General features: G+C 38.6%; 1 protein-coding gene and 1 long non-coding RNA gene across 2 annotated transcripts in view; both read left to right on the top strand.

The window, feature by feature from the left end:
* Positions 1-24,590, top strand: part of ISOC1 (isochorismatase domain containing 1) — a 151,300-nt gene that overhangs the window by 24,556 nt on the left and 102,154 nt on the right. The window lies entirely within an intron of this gene.
* On the top strand, positions 3,092-11,061 carry LOC145510489 (uncharacterized). The gene is made up of 2 exons (XR_014057055.1): positions 3,092-3,234; positions 8,231-11,061. It is a non-coding gene; the product is annotated as an uncharacterized LOC145510489 (long non-coding RNA).

Genomic DNA, 24,590 nt, shown 5'->3' with positions numbered 1-24,590 from the left:
AGCCACAGAAACACAGCATGGTTGATTGCCCTCAAGTGTTAAATGGATTCTTAGGAGAGAAGATGAATCATTGTATTGGTTCAGTCAAGGATGCCCTTTATAATTTTAAAGGACACATCTTAGAAAATGCAAACACAATTATAAAGACATGACCAATAAATGTTAACCTCGTTTTCTTTTTCTTTGACAAACATAAAAAAGGAATCCAGTGATTGTAATAAGGCATAAGGGCACTCATTTTTAAAAAGATTATCATCTTTATAGGATGTCTGGACCAGCTTAGAGACTTCAGATTGAATGCATTGGTTGAGAATTTTTTTTTAAAGAACAAATGCGCGAGAGCTTGTCGCTCAGTTTTGTGAAACACTTCATAGATTTTTGTTTTAGGTATTGGAGTAGATTCTGTGAATTCAGCTTGGATGGTTGAAACTTCTCAAAAATAGCTTAAACATCTACTCGACCCCTTGAAAAATTCTACTCTATTGGAAGAACTACTAAATTTATAAGTGATACTTGGGATGATGTTAAATGATTTGAATCCACCTTAACTTGCAAAATAGCAAAATAGTTCTGGAAAATTAATCATGCAATCACTGTTAAAATGTAAATTGTACACAAAACTCTGTACAATTGAGTTTTTGGCTACTTGGAATGTGGAAAGATGTTCCAGTGCATAGGGTTTATTTATATTAACATCATCCAGCGAAAGCTTTTCTGTCACTAATTGACCAGCCAAATAGGTTTTGAAGTATTTTAGCACATAAGAAATAGAATGCAAGCAACCCGTGGCCACCAAGAGTTTCCTGGAGTGAGTACACATGGGTTTATTTTATTTGTTCTTTCGGTACTGCTTTATTGAATACCTACCCTGTGAAAGCCTCCCTGTGGGGGAATGTCCCAAGAAGAGAGAGCTGTTGTTCTGAAGGAATGCAGTCTAGTGAGAGACTAAACAGGCCACACAGGGTGGTTAGTACAAAGATGAAGTCCTGAACACAATTAGGGAATGCTGGAAGACTACTTCTCCCCAGGTGGGCTAAGTCCAGAGCCTGGAGCCTTTTTATTTTCATTCTTTTTGGTAGGATTTGTTGCTTTGGCTTTGGGTTGGTTGGTTTGGTTTAATAGATATAATTGTTGTTGTTGTTGCTCAGTCACTAAGTCGTGTCTGACTCTTTGCAGCTCCGTGGACTGTAGCCTGCCAGGTCCCTCTGTCCATGGGATTTCCCAGGCAAGAATACTGGAATGGGTTGCCATTTCCTTCTCCAGGGGATCTTCCTGGACCAGGGATCAAACTCGTGTCTCCTGCATTGGCTCTTTACCACTGAGCCACCAGGGAAGTCCAATAGATATAATTACATTGTAATATGTCATGACATATATTACGGTTTGGTTTAATATTTGTAACATTTTCTGGCCTTTAACAAGTTAGGACATTTTACTCCAAGCTTCACTGTCCCTTGAAGGAGCTTAGTCTAGTTGTCTAAAGAGAGCTGCCCAACTCACACTGGGCATGCCCAACACCTGGGAAGGGCATGGGTGCAAAATAGGGGGGAGAACAGCTCGAAAAGTGACGTGACAGTCACTCAGGCGTGTCCAACTTTTTGGGACCCCATGGACTATACAGTCATGGAATTCTCCAGCCCAGCATACTGGAGTGGGTAAGCCTTTCCCTTCTCTAGGGGGTCTGTCCCAACCCAGGGATCGAACCCAGGTCTCCTGCATTGCGGGCGGATTTTTTACCAGCTGAGCTACCAGGGAAGCCCAGTAAAAGCCAGCTACTTGGATAGATGCTGTGACTTAACAAATACTCATAACCTTGTCAGGTTATTCCTATTATCCTTACACTGAGAGGTTAAGAATCTGCACCTGGGAGTTAGAATGAATGAACCCTGTTTTAATGGGCTCTCCCACTAACTCTGTGGCTTTGAATATTCCTAAATACCAGCCATGGGGAAGGACAGCTCACAATACACCGGCACAATTAAGTAGGCCGATTACTTGTTTTATGTATTGATTAAAGACAACTCTGCTGGGGTGTTGCTAGGTGAGCCAGGTGACCTGGAGTCAGTGTGCAGTAGGCATTTTGTAACCCAGAGTGCTCAAACCTGATTGCCCGTGGGATGAGGTAGGCGATACAAGTAAATGAAATGGGACAGGTAGGCCTGGTACATGTGCAGGCAAGCTTGAGAACCAAGTGCTCTAAGACTTCGCTACTCAACGAGCCCCTCAAATCATCACCATCGTGCGTGTGGGAAATAGAGGCTCTCAAGTCTCATGTTGGTACTACCAGAACATAATCTGTGATTTACCAGAATTCCCAGGTGGTTCTATGCAGACTAAAGTTAGAGGAGCATTGCCTATTAGTCAGATGACAGGTTGAACTTCACTCTAAAGCCTTAAGGACAGGGGTTCTTAAATCACAGCTACACATTAAAATCATCAGGGAGTTTAAAAAGATACTGATATTCAGGCCTGTCATTGGGAATTCTGATTTAACTGATCTCTGATTAAAATTCTAGAATCAGTATTTTAAAAAATTGTCCCAAAGTGAATCTAATATGCTGCCAGAGTGGGGGAAAATAACTCCTGTCCTTCAGTTTGTTTTTCATTTTGAAATTCTAGGGAACTGTCTTCACCCAATACATTTTTCTTGTATGGAGTCATCTGATGATAATATTGAAAAAGGAAGTGGGAGAATTTTGCATGCTTCCAAAACTGTTAGCTGTTATAACTAGGTCTGATTCTGATTATTGATATTAAGCTGCCACTCTTGGGACTTCGCTGGTGGCTCAGATGGTAAAGTGTTTGCCTACAATGTGGGAGACCCCGATGCGATCCCTGGGTCGGGAAGATGCTCTGGAGAAGGCAATGGCAACCCACTCCAGTACTCTTGCCTGGAAAATCCCATAGATGGAGGAGCCTGGTAGGCTACAGTCCATGGGGTCACAAAGAGTCAGACACGACTGAGCGACTAAACTTTCACTTGATAAAGAATCCACCTGAATGCAGGAGACTCGAGATGTGGGTTTGATCTCTGGGTCGGAAGATCCTCTGGAAGAGGAAATAACAACTCATTCCAGTATTCTTGTTACAGCCACATGCTCTGGGAAACAAGCTCACTCAGAAGGATGATGCAGATAGTGAAGTGCAGTTTATTACACCGGCGGGCCCAAGGCAGAGTCTCCTCTTAGACAAGGACCCCGACCAGCATTTGTGAAAATCTTTTATACCCCATGTGTACGTGTCTGAACTCACCACCCCAATTTCCTTGTGACTTACATAAACAAAGGAAAGGTAAATACAATCACAATAACCCCATATTCAAACAATCAATTATCAATAAGCCCGAGGTGACAGAAAAAAATCTATGACCTGTCCGGAGGTAGGGGGATTAGTGTATGTTTTCCCTTAGGTGATGAGTAACCTGAATACAATCTTCAAGATTCCCCTGTCCGGAGGGGGTCTTGTCCTTCTATTGTCGTTTCCACAGGCACTAAGCACAGAGTTCAGAGTCCGTTAGAGAGGTGGCCGAACATGATCAGCACGAACAGGCCTAAGATGGAGTCCTGCTGCTGCTGCTGCTGCTAAGTCGCTTCAGTCGTGTCCGACTCTGTGCGACCCTATAGACGGCAGCCTACCAGGCTCCGGCCCCATGAATTCCTTCTTCATTCTTAGCCTGGGAAATCCCATGGACAGGAGCTTGGCGGGCTACAGTCCATGGGGTCATGCAGAATTGGTCGTAATTGAGCATCTGAACATGCACGAATGCTTGAAGATGGACTTAAGAATTAGTCTGCCCTAGTTGGTAAACAGACAGCTTTTCACTTTGGTTATCAGTCTACACAGCAAAGTCATCTGCGGACCTTGCATCTACATTTACTGTACTTTTACAGAGCTCAGAATTCTGATGGGGAAGGGTATGTGCTTTTAGTCAGAGCCCCACAGTAAGCAACTGGAATGGAACAACCAATGAGGTGTCTTATCTGTTAGGACTTACAGGTCACCTGGAATAAATTGAATTTTGTCACTTAGTCCTGTGAACTCCAGTTTTTTCAGTGTTTAAAAAAATTTCTTTTTTACTTAAGAGAACTTCATATCATGTTTATAAAGTACTTAGCACAGTCTCAACTCTGAATAGTTTAATCTGAAAGTCTAATCTGACAGGGCAGGTCTTCTGATGAAAGATACCCACCTCAAGTGGTGTATAATATCAAAGACTTTGTCTCCAATTTCTATTACTTCTACCCAAATTATGGTGTTTCCATCCCCACCGCCCTTAATGAACTAAGTTGCATGCCTTCCAGTCACAAAATAGGAAAACAGCTACCTTTTCTTATGCAGATGACAAGGCTTATCAAAAAGAACCAGAAGCACTCCAGTAAGCCAAATCATGTTCTGTGAAAATTAAAGGGGTTTTTTTTGTTTTGTTTTTTTTACCTCTCTGGGAAAAGTAAGCAATTGAATTGAGCAATTCAGTTTATTCGGCCTTGTGGGGCAGGCTGGCTAGCAAATTCATGTGGGTGGTTCTACAATCGCATGTACTTCAAGATCCATACTAAGGTTCTGTCAGCAGCAACAGGTCACACCTGTTACTCAAGTTTAACTGGCTAGTTTGTTATGTGCTTCAGTGGTTTTCAATCTTGCTATCACAGTGCAAGTAAAAACATTTCTAAAGTACTTCAGGATAAACCAATACAATCAGTCCAGGAGAGGCAACATACTGAAATGCTTCGCTGCTCAGAGGGCTGAAAACATCTATGCCTCAGGGCAAGCACGCTTAGAGCCTAGTTAGCATTGGAAGCTGTATGGCGCCCCCTTGGGGTATGATGTGGGAATAAGGCTCTTAACGTGGCTTAGCCCAGAGCCGCTCATCTCTTCATGTTTATTATTTACCTTTCATATGTCTTCATTTACAGAAAAGTGAAGTCCTTGCTCTTGTGGGGCTTAAATTATGATGGTGTCCCAGCTTTCATTTTATAAAAATTGATCATGTAGTCTAGATACTATTTGAAGAAAATGGTAATTGCTCAAGTGAAAGGAGATCCAGCATTTTCAACATGCCTTTTGGAGTCTGTTTTAATAACAGGTTTCTAACTATTTCCCCCTGGCTCTCTGTTCTTTTCTTGTTGTTGAAAGGCATGTATTTTTTATGTGATTATTATAAACCTAGATGGTGAAATACACTGAGAAATAGTGAATGCTTAATTAGAAATTAAAGAAGTTTTCAGTACATGCAACCTTAGAAATGAACTCATCCAATTTCCTTTATGGATGAGATACCGAAATGCAGCCTTGTCTCCTCCTCAGTGATCTGTTCAGTGGGCTTTCATGTCTTCCTAACGAGGCCACATCAAGGCTGTTGATTTTCCCTTCAGAGCTTTGAGGGGATGTTGTTTATCTGGTAACCAAAGTTCAAAGACCTGGTGGCCTCACATACAGAAAAGCTGATCAGAGGTATGAAAAATGAGGGCTCATTACTGTTTTAGCAAAATGCAAATTTGTAAATCAAAATCATTTTTAATTGGTGTGCCTACTCTTTAGCAATAAGAAGTGTAAAGTATCTGATACAAATTCCTGAGAGGATTTTACACTACTTATCTGTGTTCTGTACAAATGCATAATTGGCATATTTGGATTCTGTGCTTCCCTCTGCGCTGTGGAAGCAGTGAGGCCTGGATGAGGCAGTCTGGGGAGGGGATGCGGGGAGAGGACACGGGTGACTTCAGTAAAGCTCTGTGGCTCTAAGAGTTTTGCAGACCTAATTGTTGGTATTTGATGGTGCTTTCTGATCTTCTTACTTCCCTTTATTATAAATAGTCAAAAATCTGAGTCTGGGCTAGCAGAGCTCATTTCTCTTTCTCCTGTTTGTGTTCTGTCTCTAGCCATCCTCCTCTCTGCAGATTTAACTTTTCAACATTGATTTGTATCAGTGTGTATGTTCTACATGGCAGAAGGATTCTGAGGGTACAAAGACATAATTTGAAATTACCGTTCCTTAGAGCGCAATGGCACCCCACTCCAGTACTCTTGCCTGGAAAATCCCATGGACGGAGGATCCTGGTGGGCTGCTGTCTATGGGGTCGCACAGAGTCGGACACGACTGAAGCGACTTAGCAGCAGCAGCAGCAGCAAGGCTCTTGTCTATTCATGAGGGAATTTCTAATTCATCTAAGAATTCAAAAGTGAGACTTATCCATAATTCCTGCTAGTTTAAGTTTAGCCATTCAGAAATGCTTCTTTTTAAAAAGATTGAATTAGACACCGCATCAGTTTAGGGAATGCTAGGAAACATAGTAATTTAATCAGATAAAAACTTTGGGCAAAGTCATGATACAGTGGTGCATTTCTTGCCAGTGATTTCTAGTGATTTCTTTGAGCTCAGATGATTAAAAACCAACTTTATATGAAATTTAGGAGTAATATTCTGAGACAATTGTTCAAATTTTATAACAAATTATTCACTTATATGCATTATTTCACCTAAATATTAGTATTAAAACCAAACTGAATTTTCACTATCCTGAATTGGACCTTTTTCTAGGTCATTTTCAAAGCAACACAGAGATAATTCTTTTGTACTTTAAAAAGAAAATTGAACTGAATTCAGTTGCATTTTCATGATAGCCGATTTTACTATCATTCCTAAAACGAGGACAGACAAGGGTAGCTGCTAAGTTCAGGGAAATGTAAGGTTATACCTGTAACCTCTGATTACACTGTGGTCTCTCAAGGAAGCATACTTGGAAGTTAAAAGACAAAGTAGTGTGGGCTTACATGGAAAGGTCATCCATTGTGTCACAGTCAGGCTGAGAATATCCGTCAACAAGGGAATTTCGAATAGATGCCCACTACAGCCAGAGGATGAATGATTATTTTTGAAGCTTACCTCATTCAATCTTAAGGAAGAGAGAATGATGATAAGATTATTTAAGGACCACATTGTAAAAAGTATTCCAAATATGCATGCTTATCACTTGTGCTTCTCTTGTTAATTATCAACACATGACCAACTCTTCACAAATTTCTTGTAATTTAGAAGTTACAGCATAACTTTATTCATCTATTCATGTTTGATACCGTAAGTCAGGTCACATTTTCCAAACTAAAGACCACTTCGCCAAATTGAACTCTAATGATCCCCTGTACCTAATGAGCAGATACGCATGTTTGATTAAGCTTATCTCAGCGTTGATAAAAATCATAAAATACCAAAAAATGTGACCACAAAATAAGTGAAATCTTATGTTGGAAAAAACTGTAGTATTAAAAAGCAAATATCAACTTGGGAAAATTCTGCAACATATACTTGAAAAGGACTTACACTTTTTAATGTAAAGACTTGTTAGCAGTTGTTTAAACTGGCAGCTCTTTCTTTCATATTAGGAATATGGGCAAATAGGAAATTGCCAGGTGTTTACCAAAAAAGAATGCAAATTATCACATCATGAAAAATTACCATAAAAATGTAAGTGAAAATAGGAAGTTATTACTGTGCATAGTACTTGGAGAAGCAAGCATACACACAGACAATCTGGTACAGCTTTGTATGTAATTAGCAAAAATTACATACAGTTACATACAAATTACATAATTACATACAAAAGTTGCATACAATTACATTTTCAGAGGGTAGATGGTAAATTTAAAAATATATGTGTAGACATGTTCTTTAAATTCTAGTAAGTTCTAGAGAGTGAAACAGGGGTACATAAATAAATGGATATTTGTTGCTTATGGGAAAAGAGACATAGGTGGATATTTGTGAAAATATCAATAGTTATCATTTTCTTTTCAAGCATATTAAATACCGAATAGCCAATTTGAGTGCCAGAACCTAGTCAAAGAACTGTATGTACAGCAGAGACTGAAGCAAAATTTTCTGCTTCTAGAGCTTACATTCTAGTTGAGGCTATTTAATATATTCAGTTTTGTTTTATATACTTCTCCAGACTTCTCCAGTGAATGTACTTTATCAGAAATATAGCTTACCCAATTTATTCTAGTTAAAAGGCAAACATTTGTTCTTTTTAAGTATCTTAGCAGGTTCATCTACTTTGACTAAACAGTTTTCTGCTTGTCTTGAGTGTTTTGAGATGTTGTGTATTGAATTGGGCCACAGAGGCCTTAGCTGAATATAAGAGTGTATGACTATATATTAACTTTATTACCAACCATCATTGTCAAGCTAATACTAGACTTTCTAAACATCGTTTTCCCAAACTTCTTCCGACAGTGTAGAGTTTTGAGAATTTCAAGAATGAGAAAACGAATGAAGAAGCTATGGAGACATTGCTTTCTCCCCTGATGCCCCTGGATCGTTGCATAGTCCTGAGTTGTATCTAACATCGTTGCCATTTTCAATATACCCTATATCTTGGCTGTAGTGGGGAGGAAGAAATGGGATTATGCAGGAATAGGTGATCCTTCCTAAGTATCTTTTAAAACTAAGTGGTAGTTCTTAATCTCTTTGTACATCAGAATGACCTGGGGAGCTTAATATAAATCATATTTTCAGACCCCTGACCAAGCAATTGTGATCTAGTAAGTCTGGGACTGGGCCAGGCCTTTGTATTTTTTTTTTTTTTTATCAAGTTGTCTCCAGTGGTTCTGATGGCATTAGCCACATCGTGGGAAACACTGAGAGTAAGTGCCAGGGAGCTTGAAGCTTATATCCCAGTAAGGCTGTCCAGTTGTCTCCAAAGAAACTTTGCCTCTTAGCCTAACTCTCTGATATCCCATTACTGTAGTAGAAGTAGTAGTCGAAGGCGTTCTAAGTCTTCTGCACAATTTTATGCTGAACATTTCTTGAAGGTCTACCGGCAGAGGGTTGTTTCTGTTTTTTCCTGAATCTAATTCACACTGAATTGAAATGGCAAGGTCACCTTCAGCATCAACAGTTGTGTTCTTTGCAGGACTTCCTAGTTATGTCTTTGTCAAATCAAACCTGAGCTCTCCATGCTCAAGGGGAAACATCTTTCAGACTTAATAGGCTTCCAGATACCTTTGTTTAACAAATACTAACTTGAGGGACTGTTATATTATTCTCTGAAAATGTCTTTCAATTGGAAGTATTACTGCAAAAGAGAATTTTTGGCTTTTCAATAGCAAAGAAAATTTGCCTTGTATTCTGCATCAAGATGAATACACAAAAGTTAAAATTTCTCAGTGTGGAGAGATTCCTAAATATATATATGCAAATGATCTTTAGTTGACAATTTAAAATATGTATCTAAAATCTCCTTAAGTGGTGACACTTAAAGCATGAAAGTGAAAAAGTGAAAGTGGCTTGGTCGGGTCTGGCTCTTTGCGACCTATGGACTATACAGTCCATGGAATTCTCCAGGCCAGGATACTGGAGTGGGTAGCCTTTCCCTTCTCCAGGGGATCTTCGCAACCCAGGGATGGAACCCAGTTCTCCTGCATTGCAGGCGGATTCTTTACCAGCTAAGCCACAAGGGAAGCCCAAGAATACTGGAGTGGGTAGCCTTCTCTTCTCCAGTGTATCTTCCCAACCCAGAATCAAACCACACAGTCATGACCTAACATGGGATTAAATCATGAAGTAGACTCAAATTGTGAGTGATCCCTCATCTCTGCTTCCTGGCTCCTTTGTTTAGGGACTTGTCCATATCTACTGTCCTCTGGTACTGGGGCCACCGCATTCTCGGTCATATGCTCTCAAATTTACCTTTCTTAGCTGCTGATATTAAGTTCTCAGATAGAAGTAGATGTTCTACAACCTCCTGGGAGGTTAGCACAGAACTTTTCATCCACTAAATGCAATTCAGGAAGGATGTTAAATATTAGCAGGAGTTCATTTGTCAGAACGTAAGGGGTTTGCCCAGAAATCAGAATCCCTGATAGTTTTCTTTCACCCTGTGAAAGCACCTTGACCTTAGATATTGCTTATTAGTATTTTGTTAATCTGTTAGTCATAAAAATACCATCTCCTAATCATAGATGCTAAAATGTGTCTCTGAGTTAATGTTTGTGCTGTTTTCCCTTAAGAGTTTCTTAAAGCAAATTAAACAGATGAATATGAATTTATATAAATTCATGAGTAAATGATATGTGTGTGTATATATATATATGCACATCCCCATATTTCCTGTAATTTTCTATAAAAATAGAGGTTACTTTCAAGTAGTGGGTTTTGCATGGACTGTTTAAATTATTGTGCCAAATTGTGTTTATTGCCTTGTGTCATGGAGACACAGGACAGTGGAGACATACGTATCATGTTGAAAAAATGTGCTAGGACAAAAAAGCAAGAAAACAGCTGTACTCGCTAATGAAACACTAGAGGTTGGTTTTGTAAACTCATCACAGATTGATGTACTTTGTGTTTCTTATTCCTCAAAGAGTTTTGTTTGTTTTATTATGAAGTTTTATTGATGAAAGAGCAACGGAAGAGAAAGCCCCTTTTAACAAGTTTTTAAATGTTTTTAATTCAGAGCATAGCATGTTGCTTGGCCCAGTGGATTAAGTTCTGCCTTTGGCACGCTATGTGAGACTAAGACACTCATTTCACCCAGCCTCACACATTTATCAAGTAAGTTTACCCAGCTTGCAATTCTTCAGTCATAAAATGCCATCGTTGATAGAAAAATTACATTGTTGATGTAGCTCCCTCTTTTATAGATGACGAATCTGAGGCCCAGATGGGTAGATGATTTGCCTTAAGTGGGATCAAAACTATGTCACTGATTCTCATCCCAGATCTTAACTGTATGCTTTAACTACAGCCCTTGCATTTTTACAGAGTGTAACACATGTCTAATTGTTCTAAGCTCATGTTTTATCCCCTCAATAAGTGTGCACGAATGGAATTTAATAATATCCCCACTTGACAGATGTGAATACTGAGGGTGTGAGAAGTTAATTGAATCAGCTAAGGACATGGGTTTTGTATGAGTAGAAACACTTTCCTTTTTGCTCTTGATGGTTTTGCCTCTTGTTGAATGGCAATGTTCCTGGGTCTCTAACCTGAACTGCTGTAAAGATTGCCTTTATTGGAAATGTTCATCCTTTAAAAATAAAGTGAACTTCCATCTTGTCCTGAAATTTGAGAGTTGTTTAATTAAAGCCAGTCATCGAGATGAAAAAAATTAGATACAAACACAGATATTTCCACTATTTAACAAGTACTTAAAATTAATAGGATTTACCACTCTGGAATTTTTTTTTTAGCTGACATCTTAATGTTGGGAATATAGTCTCAAATTGTCAGTCAGTGTGATGTGGGTTTTGTTTTTTTTTTTTGACAAAATCTGATCAGTTGATGTAATATTTTAAACTTAAGATAGATTGCTTGGAAGAATGAAGAGGAAAGTCTTCAAATTATAGGCCAAATTTGATAGCCCAAAGTATTCATAGGCAGTGGTTTCTGAAGTGAGACTAAATACTTAATGTAATTTCTCTCCCTCCAAAAGATACACTGTTGGACCACAGGCCTTAGTGGAAAAGAAGTCCAGAAGTAACTGGACATCTTGGGAAGAGGGAGTTCCAGCCACCATGAGGTAGAACAGATACTCTGGTAATAATGCTTAAGAATTTGTATGACATCAGTAGTGGGGCTTACAGGGATTATATTTTAGCACTCAGTCATATGTACCAAGGAAGACACGTTTTACCCTTTGTGATGAAGAACTTCCATGGTATTTAAACTAAGAAAGGGAAGGTATTGAGTCAATACTTGTATTTTACTGTGGAGGAAACAAATTTAGGGAGGTGAGGTGTCATCCTAGCTTTCACATACAGGTGCTGGACCAGAGCCAAAACCCTCCTTTCCTTGCTCCCTTTCTGGACCTCTGTTACTAAAATAAACTGTATTCATTGAAAAGGTAACATGTAGACAGTAAACACGTCTGGAATAATTTCATATGGGACATGTGTATGATGGACAAAGCTGCCTTTCTGCCAAGGACCACAGATGTACAATCAGGCAGATCACAGAAACCATTCACAGTTGTCAGAATGAGATACGCTCTGTTAGAAATCTTGGAAATACAGGTTGCTAACAAGTCAGCTTAGCACAAATAGCAAGTGCATTGGAGGAGGCCATTGAGGAGGATGTGACCACCAGTGGAGTGGATCAGAGAGCTGAACCTAGGAAATCTTGCACCCACTGTTCCCGTAGGGGGCCCTGTCACTAGGAGGTAACCGTGAGAGAGTAAGATGTGGAGACCCTCCAGGCTAAACCCAGGTAAGGTCTTCATAGAAACTTTAAAGATCCTGGTGGGCTAGCAGTTGCACAAGCAAGCCTCCTAAGTTGCTTATTAGAACGGCCACCTACCAATCTGGATAGGTCTCTCCTTGCCCTCCATATTGGGGGGCCAATGTGTGAACCAATGATACAATTATTTTAGAGTGATTTTAGCAGAATGCCTGCAAAAATAACTTTTCTAGTTTTTCCAACAACTAGCAGAAATTTGCGGACCAGGTTTACATATAGGATAAAGTCTCTGTGGTCTTTTATCCAAGAAAGAAGAACAACTTCTAAACCACTGAAGGTAAAAAGGAGTTTCTATTCTTCTAAAGAAAAGAGGCATCTTGGAAACTTGCTCCCCTGTTGGACTACATGTATATCAGGAATTTTTTCAACCAAAAATATGACAAGAACTTCAGGCCTTTTTGATCCATAGAGTCAGGGTACATCAGACTCATTCAGCCTGCTAATCTTACACCTCAGTGCCATTCCTGAGTCTCCCTTCATACCCTTTTATTCTATTTTGTAAGGAGAATTTTAGAATCAGATGATTTTTTAATTTCTATCCTCATGTTGCTAATTTCTGGTCCTGCTTCTTATTAATCAGTGAAGAATTGAAATGGTTTTGGTAAAAGTAAGCTACCAGGGAAACATATGGTTTTATAAACTAGTTTAATACAAGGGAGATGAGGGCAGTGTGAGGAAGCAGTGCTGGTAATTTGTCTTCAGAAATCAACAAATTTCTACCCATAATAGCTCTTAAAACTCAAAGTGGAGAAAGGGAAGACATTTGTTATAAATAACTGCCACAAAGATAATTTTTAAAACCAAGCAGGCACATGTCCAGATGAAGTAGCATGAAAAAGCAGGGCCTCTTCAGAATTCACGTCAGATACGGTCTCATGTATTATGTAAGTTTGCGGACAACCATAGTAAGCCTCTCTGAACATTGAAGTAAGCTAAACTCTGAGGGCTTATAAGGACAGACATTGCAGGTAAGGTCATATTAATGTGGATGGTAACATATATAGAGGGCAGAGACTCCAATCACAGAGACATCACAGGGTTTACCTTCATGGTTCTTGACACCTGAACCCCACACAAGGCATTGGTCGTGGAAGTGAGAGACACATGAAAGGAAAAGGGACAAGAATGGTTTAAGCACCCAATCTGTACGTTTTCCAGTGCTTAAAAACTATTTTATAAGGAATAATAGGATTCTGGACTTTTTACCTAAAAGTATTAACTACTGAAAAAATACAAAAAGAGTTAGATCGTGTGTGTGTGTGTGTGTGTGTGTGTGTGTATCTGTGAGTATATGTGTCCCATATCCTCATGGGAATTAAAGAAATCAGTGTATTTTGGCTTTTTGACTAATTTTCTGAGACTAATAACAAAGACAATAACCAAGCCCTCCCATAATAGTCCTTTGGTTTCTCTGCCAGAGACAGAGGCCAGACGTGGATGGAAATGATTCATTTAGTTATTCCAAATCCTGGAAAGACATAAAGGGATGTTGCAAGGTTGGACTTTTTTTTGTTAATTGTCTGTAAACACTTAAAAAAATTAAGGTATATGTTGATGTTTGTGGAGTAAGTCCTTTATTTTTCTCTCTGTAGCATGTGTTTTTTTTTTTTAAATGTATGGAGAAGAAAAAATTTCCCTTTTGAGTCACCTTTCCTCTATGAACCAAATGAAGTAAAAACACATCCTACCCATTGAGAATGCCCAGGGTATACATCTCACTGTTTCATGGTTATTTAATTATGCAATGATTCATCAAGTTCTCATTTAGTCAGAGAGGTAAAAAAAAAAGAAATCATAATGAAATCAACACTGAGGGTAAGTTCTACCAAGGGGCAGGATTTAGAAAGTTATATTGCTGTTTTTCTTCCTTGCTGGCCCCTAAGCCTAGCATTCTGGATGTTGTTCAGGAATCACTCACCAGTGAGGATGAAGAATTTTCAAGATGTGTTGATGGAACATTGGAATGTACTCAGTTTACCTCTGCCTGCTGGCATTTTCCTGTGTCTGCTTATGGTTTTTACAACAGAGAAGGTTATTTTAAAATCTGAAGACCATTTTAGAAATGCTTCGGCACTGAAAAAGCATGAAGTCACTCTCAGGTTTCTCTGCAAGGTAGAAGGTGGTCATAATCTTGATTGTGTCCTGGCTCAGGCACTTGCTGGAAGCAACTCTCCTGAAGCAGCGCATCAGATAGTTTCAGGGCCAAGTGTGAAACCAAGAATCTGACCCCCTCTCTGCTACCATCAAGAAACCTGCATGTGAAAACACTGGCCATGGGTGGGTCAACAGGAAAGGAACTGTGGAAACGTGAGACTCACAAGCTAGCCTGAGATCAGCAGAAGGAAGTTATGATTTAAAAGGGAGTTCCTTGGTGCTCACTCAGGCTCGGATGCCTTTCTCACTCCTTCCTGAGACAATAAAGGAACACAACAATGAATGAAGTTTTGAAAGTGAAGAAAATTATAGCTGATCATGGGGGAATCAGTAACAATTTTCTCCAAATCTGAAAGTACATACATGGAAGTCTGCTAGTGACGAAGACAATAAGGAAACCAAAATGGAGGTGAAAGCCAAGCTCCCCAAAGAACCCCAGAATGGCCCAAGCTCAGTGTGCAAGCATAGAGCATAGAAGTGAAAAGAACAAAATAAAATAGGAGTTTTCATTAAATGCCCCTACAGAGCAAATACATTGATGCGCACACACACATTGTACCTACCTCCCTCTTTCCATCAGAAAACACATTTAATCTCTCCTAAAACTGTAAAGAGCTGCCTGGAGAAAGCTGTGGTACTGGGTGGGTGTGGATATCCCAGAAATAGTCTTCATTCTGGCACCAGAGGATTTTCAGAGCTGTGAAAATACTCTGTATGGTATTATGTGTGTCCTTAATCATTCAGTTGTGTCCAACTCTGTGCATCTCCATGGACTGTAGCCCACCAGGCTCCTCTGTCCATGGGATTTTTCAGGCAAGAATACTAGAGAGGGCTTCCATGCCCTCCTCCAGGGGGTCTTCCCAACCCAGGGATCAAACCCGTGTCTTCTCCATTGCAGGCAGATTCTTTACCCACTGAACCACCATATAATATGTGATATTATAATGATGGATATATGGAATTTAAGGTACATGTAATTTACTTAGCAAACTCATAATATAGACAACACCGAAAGGGAACCATAAGGTAAACTACAACTTTTGGCAATTACAATGTGTGGATGTACATTCATCCTTGATTGAAAAAAAAGTACGATTCTGATAAGTACCATGATGGTAATGTGGAGAGGCTACACATGTGTGTACCTCCCTCTCAGTTTTGACTCCTTGAGCTCAAGCTGAGTACACTTTAGTAGAAGGGTCAAGAAGAACTAACCATGAGGCACAACAGAAGGACTCTATACCAGTTGCCATGGAAACAGTGAGAGTGGTGCAACTGATTCCATTTGCAGTGGTACCCAAAGCTACCCTCCATTTGCAGTGGTACCCAAAGCTACCTATGGTTGTTCTAGTAGTCATGTACAGATGTGAGAGTCGGACTACCAAGAAGATTGAGTGCCTAAGAATTGATGCTTTTGAACTGTGGTGGTGTTGGAGAAGACTCTTGAGAGTCCCTTGGACTGCAAGGAGATCCAACTGGTCAATCCTAAAGGAAATTGACTCTGAATATTCACTGGAGGGACTGATGCTGAAGCTCCAATACTTTGGCCACCTGATATGAAGAGACAACTCACTGGAGAAGACCCTAATGCTGGGAAGGGCTTCCGTAATAGCTCAGTTGGTAAGGAATCCGCCTGCAATGCAGGAGACCCCCGGTTCGATTCTTGGGTCAGGAAGATTCGCTGGAGAAGGGATAGGCTACCCACTCCAGTATTCTTGGGCTTCCCTTGTGGCTCAGCTGGTAAAGAATCTGCCTGCAATGCGAGAGACCTGGGTTTGATCCCTGGGTTGGGAAGGTCCGCTGGAGAAGGGAAAGGCTACCCACTCCAGTATTCTGGCCTGGAGAATTCCATGGACTCTACAGTCCATGGGGTCGCAAAGAGTCAGGCATGGATGAGCGACTCACTTCACTTCATTTCACTTCCAAAGCTACCTGGAGCCTGTATCTGAGCCAAGATTGTGCCTTTCTCTTAACACACATCTCTAGTTTCGGGGGATACGAAAGGAGAGCATCACATTTCTTACTGTCTTTACTCAGTCAAATTCTACTCTTGTTTCTATCCTCAGTTTCCTGCCCAGTACAATTCCAAAGAGCTAATATTGTACATCTGAAATTCCTTGCTGATCTGGACATAGGATGTAGAGGATGTGGTAGTTAAACCTTCTGTACTTGATGCACAAGACAATGAAGGCCTTTGCTGTTTGGCCAAGAGTACGTCATGTTTTATTTTTATTTTTTTTAAAGAAATTCTTCAAATAAATATGAGGATAATTAAAACTCCTGATTTTGGCAAAAAAAAAAAGAACACTTATATTTTTAACTTGAGTTGACAAGTTAACCTCACATGCATTTACTGTGAAGTTAAAAGTGACATAGTGTGGTGAACATGAGTGTATTCCTGTGACTAGGTTCTCAAGAATTATATCATTTTGATCCTCACTCCAAAAGGTAGACCCTGCACAGAACTTTCTGCCCTGTTATACTCCATTATCTTCTACTTTGATCACCTGTTCATCCTCACAACTGTCCCGTTTGATTATTATCTCGAAGTGGAAAAGAAGGCAAAGTTAAAGCCAAAAATACATAAAGATCTGGAGTGGATAGAGTTGGAGGTATGGATGCAGCAAAGGGGGAAGAGGCTACATTTTTCAGCTGTTTATCTGTGGAGATGCCAAGCCTCTTGGTGGCTCAGATGGTAAAGTATCTGCCTGCAGTGTGGGAGTCCCAAGTTTGATCTCTGAGTCAGGAAGATCCCCTGAGGAAGGGAATGGAAATCTACTCCAGCATTATTGCCAGGAGAATTCCCTGGACAGAGGAACCTGGAAGGTTATAGACCATGAAGTCACAAAGAGTCTGACACAACTGAGACACACACACACACACACCTCTAGCTTAAAATTCTTTGTATCTCATCTAATAGAATCATGATTTTTTTGTTCTCCCAAACGTTTCTATTATTAAATAATTAGAAACGTTTAATTTTATTAAGCTGACTTAGTCTTTATAACTTAGACGTGAAAAGTTAATGCAAGAAGATACTTCTAAATGATATATTTGTTAAGAGGCTATTATCCAAAATATACGAAGAACTCGTACAACTCAACATCAAAAAAACAAATTGATTTAAAACCTGGGCATCATACCCAAATAGACATTTTTCAAAAGAAGATGTACAAAAAGCCAACAGGCACATGAAAAAATGTTCAACATCATTAAATATCGAGGAAATGCAAGTCAAAACCACAAGGAAATACCCTCTCATACTTGTTAGAATGGCTATTATCAAAAAGACAAGGGTTCATGAGAATGTTGAGAAAGGGTTGTACACTGATGATTCAAATGTAAATTAGTGAAACTACAATGGAAAACAGTATGGCATTTCCTCAAAAAATTAAAAATATGATCCATATGATCCAGTAGATTTACTCCTGGATATTTATCGAAAGAAAGCATTTAAGATAGAGGCATCTCAGTGTTCATAGCAACATTATTTACAGTTGCTAAGATATGGAAACAACCTAAGCATCCATTAGTGGATGAATTGATAAAATATGTTGTTTATATATGCAATGTCATATTACTAAGCCATAAAAAAGAATTGAATCTTGCCATTTCCAACAACATGGATGGATCTAGAGGCTATCTACTGGTATTCTAAATTTGCCAGAATTGACTAATGTGTCATAAGTCATAATCATAAATCAGAAAACTTAAACTCATGTCATTATCAGTCATAATCATAAGGTATTATCCAATGCAAGGTTCATCTTTTTCCTTTAACCTTGCACTGGATAGTGTCTTATGATTTCCCTCACTTCTTGAGCAGAGAAATAAGTGATACTAAATTTTGGCGGGGGGAGGGTGGGATAAACAGTCTTTATTTCACCAGCAAATATATTCAGGTCAGCTCAGGTTTAGTAACCAAATGGATTATAAGAAAACATGTTTGCCCTCAGATTTTTTAAATTGTAAAATTAAATAAAAAAGGGATTGTGGACAGATATATACACATAGGCCTTAGAAATTTATATAAGTATAAATGTATAAATAAATATCTTTGTTGTTTTTGTTTAGTCACTAAGTTGTGTCTGACTGTTTGTGACCCCATGGACTATAGCACGCCAAACCCCTCTGTCCATGGGATTTCCCAGGCAAGAATACTTGGAGTGGGTTGCCATTTCCTTCTCCAATGATACTAAAATTTTAACTCAACTGTTTTACGTGAAAAAGACTCACAGAAAAACAGAAATTATAGTTATTCAGTAATTTTTGAACTCAGCTGTTCTTATGACCATTTCACATGATACGTAAGATATGAAGAACTCAATGAGATGTAATTCAATTGGAATTCCAAAGGACTTTGCAATTTAAAGGAACGTTTATTGTGTCACAAGTCTTGGGTCAGAGGTCACCTATGGATAATGCATCCTTAGCATCTGTTTTGTGCTGAAAATATCTTAAAAATACTGTTGTGATGGGAAAATAGTTGATGGGTATGAAGATTTCATACATACAATTCTTTCACTCTTGATATCTCTTACTTTGGTTTGCTTTTTTTCTTTTTTCCTTTTCCCCAATGCACTTATTAATTTCTATTATATCAGATAGTTTACTAATTTATCATGTTATTCATACCTTTCTCTCCATGCCAGCATATAAGCCCCATGCAGCTGGAGAATCTTTATCTCTTTTTTCATTGTTGAACCCTAAAAATCTCAACAGTTCCTCCTAGAGACACGGTAGGTTTTCAACCAACAGATGTTTGTTGAATGAGTAGACTAATAAAGATAATGGGATACTTTTTCCTCAAAAAGGATCATCATTCTTGACTGTTACTTTCTTTTAAACTTTTTAGAAATATATATTTAAAACACTATGGTAACTTGAGTTATTTAATATTAAAATACTTATTGAATTTATACTTAACTATTGGACTCTCGAGAGTCCCTTGGACTGCAAGGAGATCCAACCAGTCCATCCTAAAGGAGATCAATCCTGGGTGTTCATTGGCAAGACTGATGTTGAAGCTGAAACTCCAATACTTTGGCCACCTGATGCGAAGAGCTGACTCATTTGAAAAGACCCTGATGCTGGGAAAGATTGAGGGCAGGAGGAAAAGGGGACAACAGAGGATGAGATGATTGGATGGCATCACCGATTCAATGGACATGGGTTTGGGTGGACTCCGGGAGTTGGTGATGGACAGGGAGGCCTGGCGTGCTGCGGTTCATGGGGTCGCAAAGAGTCGGACACGACTGAGCGACTGAACTGAACTGAATTCTAGTATAAATATTTAAATGTTCTTTAATTTTTATGAGATAATAATATTGGCTCCTTTATATTTCATGCTAATAAGAAAAATGAATTTATGATATATAATTGGCAATTTATAGACTTCATTTTTCACTCAACAGTGATATTTTTAACCTTAAATACTTTGTTTCCTACTTTAAAGCTCCCAGAGTATTTCTATTAAATTGTATTTCTCTGGAAATAAAAGGTTACTCTTGACAAGATCAAGAAAAATTTCATTGACTAAAAGGTATCTGCTCTAGATAAAAATAAGAAATTTAATAATATTCACAGAAAAATACAACAGAAACTTCCTAGCCAATATTGAGATTTTTAATATAAGATTCTTAACATGATCTCCTTTGAGGAAAGCTGCTTCAAGTGGTGCTCTTAAAAATACAATGGTGGTTAAGAATGTACTGTTTTAAACTATAATATGTATAATTTATAAGGAGATACTATGAATTGACATGCTCTGGTTTATTTTAGAACTACTGTCTATTGCTACTATAAATCACAATATGTTTTCAAGTGTCAGTTCTGATGACAACTGGCAATATGAAGAAGCCGAGATTCACCTAACTGGAAACCAAGTGACATTAGGTCTATGACTGTGTTTGTTTTGGCTCCTAAAACAAAAGTATATCAACAGGGTGGTTTATAACAAACATTTTCTTACAGTTCTGAAGGCTGAGAAGTCCAAGGTTATGGTGTCTGCAGACTTGGTGTCTAATGACACCTGCTTTGCTATAGCCTCACATGGTTGAAAGGGTCAAGGAAGCTTTCTCTGGTCTCTTTTACAAGGGCACTGATTCCATTCATAAGGGGTTTCCCCTTGTGTCCTAATGACCTCCCAAAGTCTCACCTTCTAATACCACCACATTGGAAGTTCGATTTTCAACATAAAAATTTTGGAGGGACAAAAGCATTCAGACCATAGCAGTGGCATTGCTGTGAGATAAGATCATTGGGTATCCATTGCAGGCAGTATAACAAACGTGGCTAATGTTTCTTGTCTTACATGGTATTATTCTTCTTTCACTTATATGCTATTTTTCTTCTTTCTCTTAATTTATTGGGGAACATAAAAATCAACAGCAGAGGAATCTAAATGAAAGATTAGAAAGAAAGATATGGTTAGTCAATAAAGTAACTGCTCTTTCTGACTAATCATTTAACTTTTTTCTCGTTGGAAATGGTATCCATACCCAAGTTGGCCAGGAAGCCTGGTACCATATTTGTGTGTTTTCACTGATTTTCAATAAAACTAAAGAAACTTGAGAGCTCCTTTCAAATAAACTTCATTGAAGAATTCTATTACATGTGTGTAGTTTGTGTGTGTGCTTAGTCGTGGCTGACTCTTTGCCACCGCATAGGCTGTAGTCCCCCAGGCTCCTCTGTCCATGGGATTTCCCAGGCAAGAATACTGGAATGGGTTGCCATGCCCTCCTCCAGGGGATCTTCCTGACCCAGGGATCGAACCGACGTCTCTTGTGCCTCCTACATTGGCAGGCGGATTCTTTACCACTAGCGCCACCTGGGTAGCCTGTGTGTAGTTTGGGGAGCCCAATCACGACATTTTCATTACCACCAGGAAGTTCCCTCAATCCCATTTGCAGTTACTCTTTCCTGCTGCCCCAAGCATCAGGCAACCACTCTAATATAATACTGTCAGTTCTAGAAATTCATATAACTGGAATCATACTGTATATGCTGGCTTCGTTTGCCTAAGTATGGTTTTTAAACTTGTCTGTATATTTGCATGTTTTATAGTTTAATGTCTGGTTTTGTTACTGAGTAGTACTCATACAAACTTTTCAGCTCATTGATTTACCTGCTCATGGACATTGAGATGATTTTTGTTGGGAGATAGGAAATATCTATGACTATTTGTGTATATAACTCTTGATGTAGCCACATGTTTGTATTTCTTTTAAGTAAACAGTTGAATGGAATTTCTGAATCATATGGTAGGTATATCTTTAAAAGAAACTCTCAAATGACTTTACCATTTTACATCATGACAAAGTTTCAAATTTTAGATTGTTCTACATTCCCTCCAAAACTTGGTAAAATCAGTCTTACGGTTTTAACCTTTCTAAAGGTGATATCTTCTCATTGTTGTTTTAATTTGTGTTTTCTTGATGACTATCAGTGTTGAACATCTTTCTTATGCATACGTATTCCTGTACATACAATATATTTGGTGAAGAATCTACTCAAGTCTGTTACCTGTTTTTAAGTAATAGGGTGTTTGTCTTATTTTTGAGTTGTGGAGTATATCTTGTCAATATTTTCTTCTAGTCTAACATGGTTTTCCCAATGTTGTCTTTTAAAGAACTGAAGGTTTGGATCTTGCTGAAGTAAAAATTTTTTTATTTTTATTTTATTGTTAGTATTTATATATCTTGTATAAGAAATCTTTACCACTATTCACTAATATTTTCTCTAATACATGATTCTAAAGCTTATATAGTTTTATTTTTTGTTTGGTCACTAAGATATCTCAAATTAAGTTTTGTATATGGCATGAGGTGGAACCCAGGTGGTGGTTCTTTTGTTTGGCTGTGTACCATACAGCTTATGAGATTTTAAATAGCTCTCTGAACCAGGAATTGAACCTGGGCCCTGAGCAGTAAGAACAAGGAGCCCTAACCACTAGGGAATTCCCTCTTTTTATTTTTAATAGTTTTTGCAACATGATTTATTGAAAAAAAATGATTTTTTCCCTTTGGAATTATACTGGTACCTCGGTACTAATGTCAAAAAGCAATTGACCATAATATGCTTGTGAATTTATTTCTGGACTCTCAATTCTGTTCCATTTATCTATAGAATTATATTTTCTGGGGTGTGGGGGAGACTGTATTAATCTGTATTAAATCCACAGATAAATTTGAGTAAACTGATATCTTAACACTATCAACTTCCCTTTTCTTGGCTGCTATTATATTTTGCTCCCTTAGCTGGGCCTTAAGGTCTGAAGTCACCTTCTGCTCAAGGAGACCTTGAGAGGTGCTGGACTAAAACCCACTTCACTTTTCACCATTGGGCTTCACTATTTTCACACTCTAACTAAACATGTTCTCCTTACTGAGCAATGGCCTAGGAAGAGAATACCTTTTTTTAAAAAATAATTTTCCCAGCAATGTGTGAGATATAATCAGATAGTGTTATTAAAGAGACAGCCAGTGAGGCTACATTTCAGTTTCTAATCCATTTAATCAACACTGTTTTTTTAATATCAGTCAATTGCACCAGTCTCTGTCCCAGCTCTTAGAATTACTTGTCTGGTTTACTGGTCCCCTAGGATCTACTCTGGAAACCCATTAATTTGTTTTCTACATCTCAGTTATAGAAAGTATGACAAGATTTTAAAAAGGAAAATATTACCACTTGGAGTGTGAAATCTTCCTCTGTATTTAGTAGTGGAAATTATTTATAGATGAAAGAATTGAGAGGGGGAGGAGGGGGAAATATCCTTGAAAGAGAACAAAACATAACATGATGAACAGTTGAGTTTTTTATTCCTTGAACCATACATTGCTAAGGCTTCAGACTTCTCTTCACAAGGTACAGTTGACCCTTGAACAGTGTAGAAGTTAGGGTTGCTAACCCTCTGCTTATAACTTTATAGGCAACCCTCTCTAGCCATGATTTTGCATCTGTAAATTCAAATTCAATCAACTGTGGATTGTATAGTACTGTAGTATTTAGTGACAAAAGAATCAGATATAGATGGACCCACACAGTTCAAACCTGTGCTGTGTAAGGATCAACTGTGTATTCTATGACTCAGTGAATTTTTCACCACCTCTGCCCCACTTCCAACCACCTTGTTCCCATCTGATTTACTCAATGTCTTCCCCATTTGTGCACACCTGTCTCCCACAACCACTGCCACTCTCAGCTGGCAGGTTACCTGGCTTTGGATTTATCATCTGAGACAATGTCTTCAGAATTACCTCCTTTTACTAACTGCACGTCGGTGACTACCTGAGGACATTCTTCTACTACATTTAGCCTAGGTTTCCAGAATTAGGTTTCCTGAAAGTTAAAAAAATACAAAATAACTTTTCTACAGTTTAGCAGGGGGAAAAAAAAACCAACTAAGCTATCATGTATATTGTCAACATTTATTTAGTAAATATCTATTGTACATTTAATATGTGCCAATTTTCAGTGTTGGATATGAAATAACTAACATATTAAAGTAGTTTTCTATTTCTAGCAAGCTTACCATATTCTGGAGGATATAGTCTATTACAATAGTGAGAGAATTTCTATGGTAAGGAAGTATAGAGTGTCATTACAATACCTACTTGAAATACATATCTCAGCTTATAAGGAAAAATTTCTTGGGAGAATAATTAAAATGAGTAGGAGTTAGCAAGGAAGAAGGTGGCAAAAGTGGTAAAGAATCTGCCTGTCAATGCAGAAGGCACAAGAGACATGGGTTCAACTCCAGTATTATTGCTGGGAAATCCCATGGACAGAGGAGCCTCGCAGACTACCGTCCATGGGGTCACAAACAGTCAGACATGACTTAGAACACACGCACACACAGAGTTAGTTGATGCAGTCTGAAATAAGATCTGAGAGCTGGAGATCCAAGCAAGTGTCGGCTGTCAGGGTGTTAGCGCATAGCCATCCAGTATGCCCTGGTAACTTCCTGGGGGAATTAGCAAGGAAGAATTTGGGGAATGTGTGGAAGAGTATTCAGGAAAAATAAACAGACATTTGAAAATCTAGGTGAAATGGACCTCATAGCATCTTTATAGGTTGGATGGATGGAAGTCGTCAAGAGAAAAGCCAGGAAAGCTAATTTGTGGGTAGTTCATCAAAAGTCTGTGAGTCATGAATTTGGATTTTATCCTAAAGTAGCAGTTCTTTTTTTCCCCAAGTCTCACAT

The sequence above is a fragment of the Giraffa tippelskirchi genome, chromosome 6 (assembly GCF_054371585.1).
Source record: "Giraffa tippelskirchi isolate mGirTip1 chromosome 6, T2T-mGirTip1v1.2.pri, whole genome shotgun sequence".
Lineage (NCBI taxonomy): Eukaryota > Metazoa > Chordata > Mammalia > Artiodactyla > Giraffidae > Giraffa > Giraffa tippelskirchi.
Note: the sequence above shows the minus strand (reverse complement) of the source record. Positions and strands in the feature narration are given on the sequence as shown.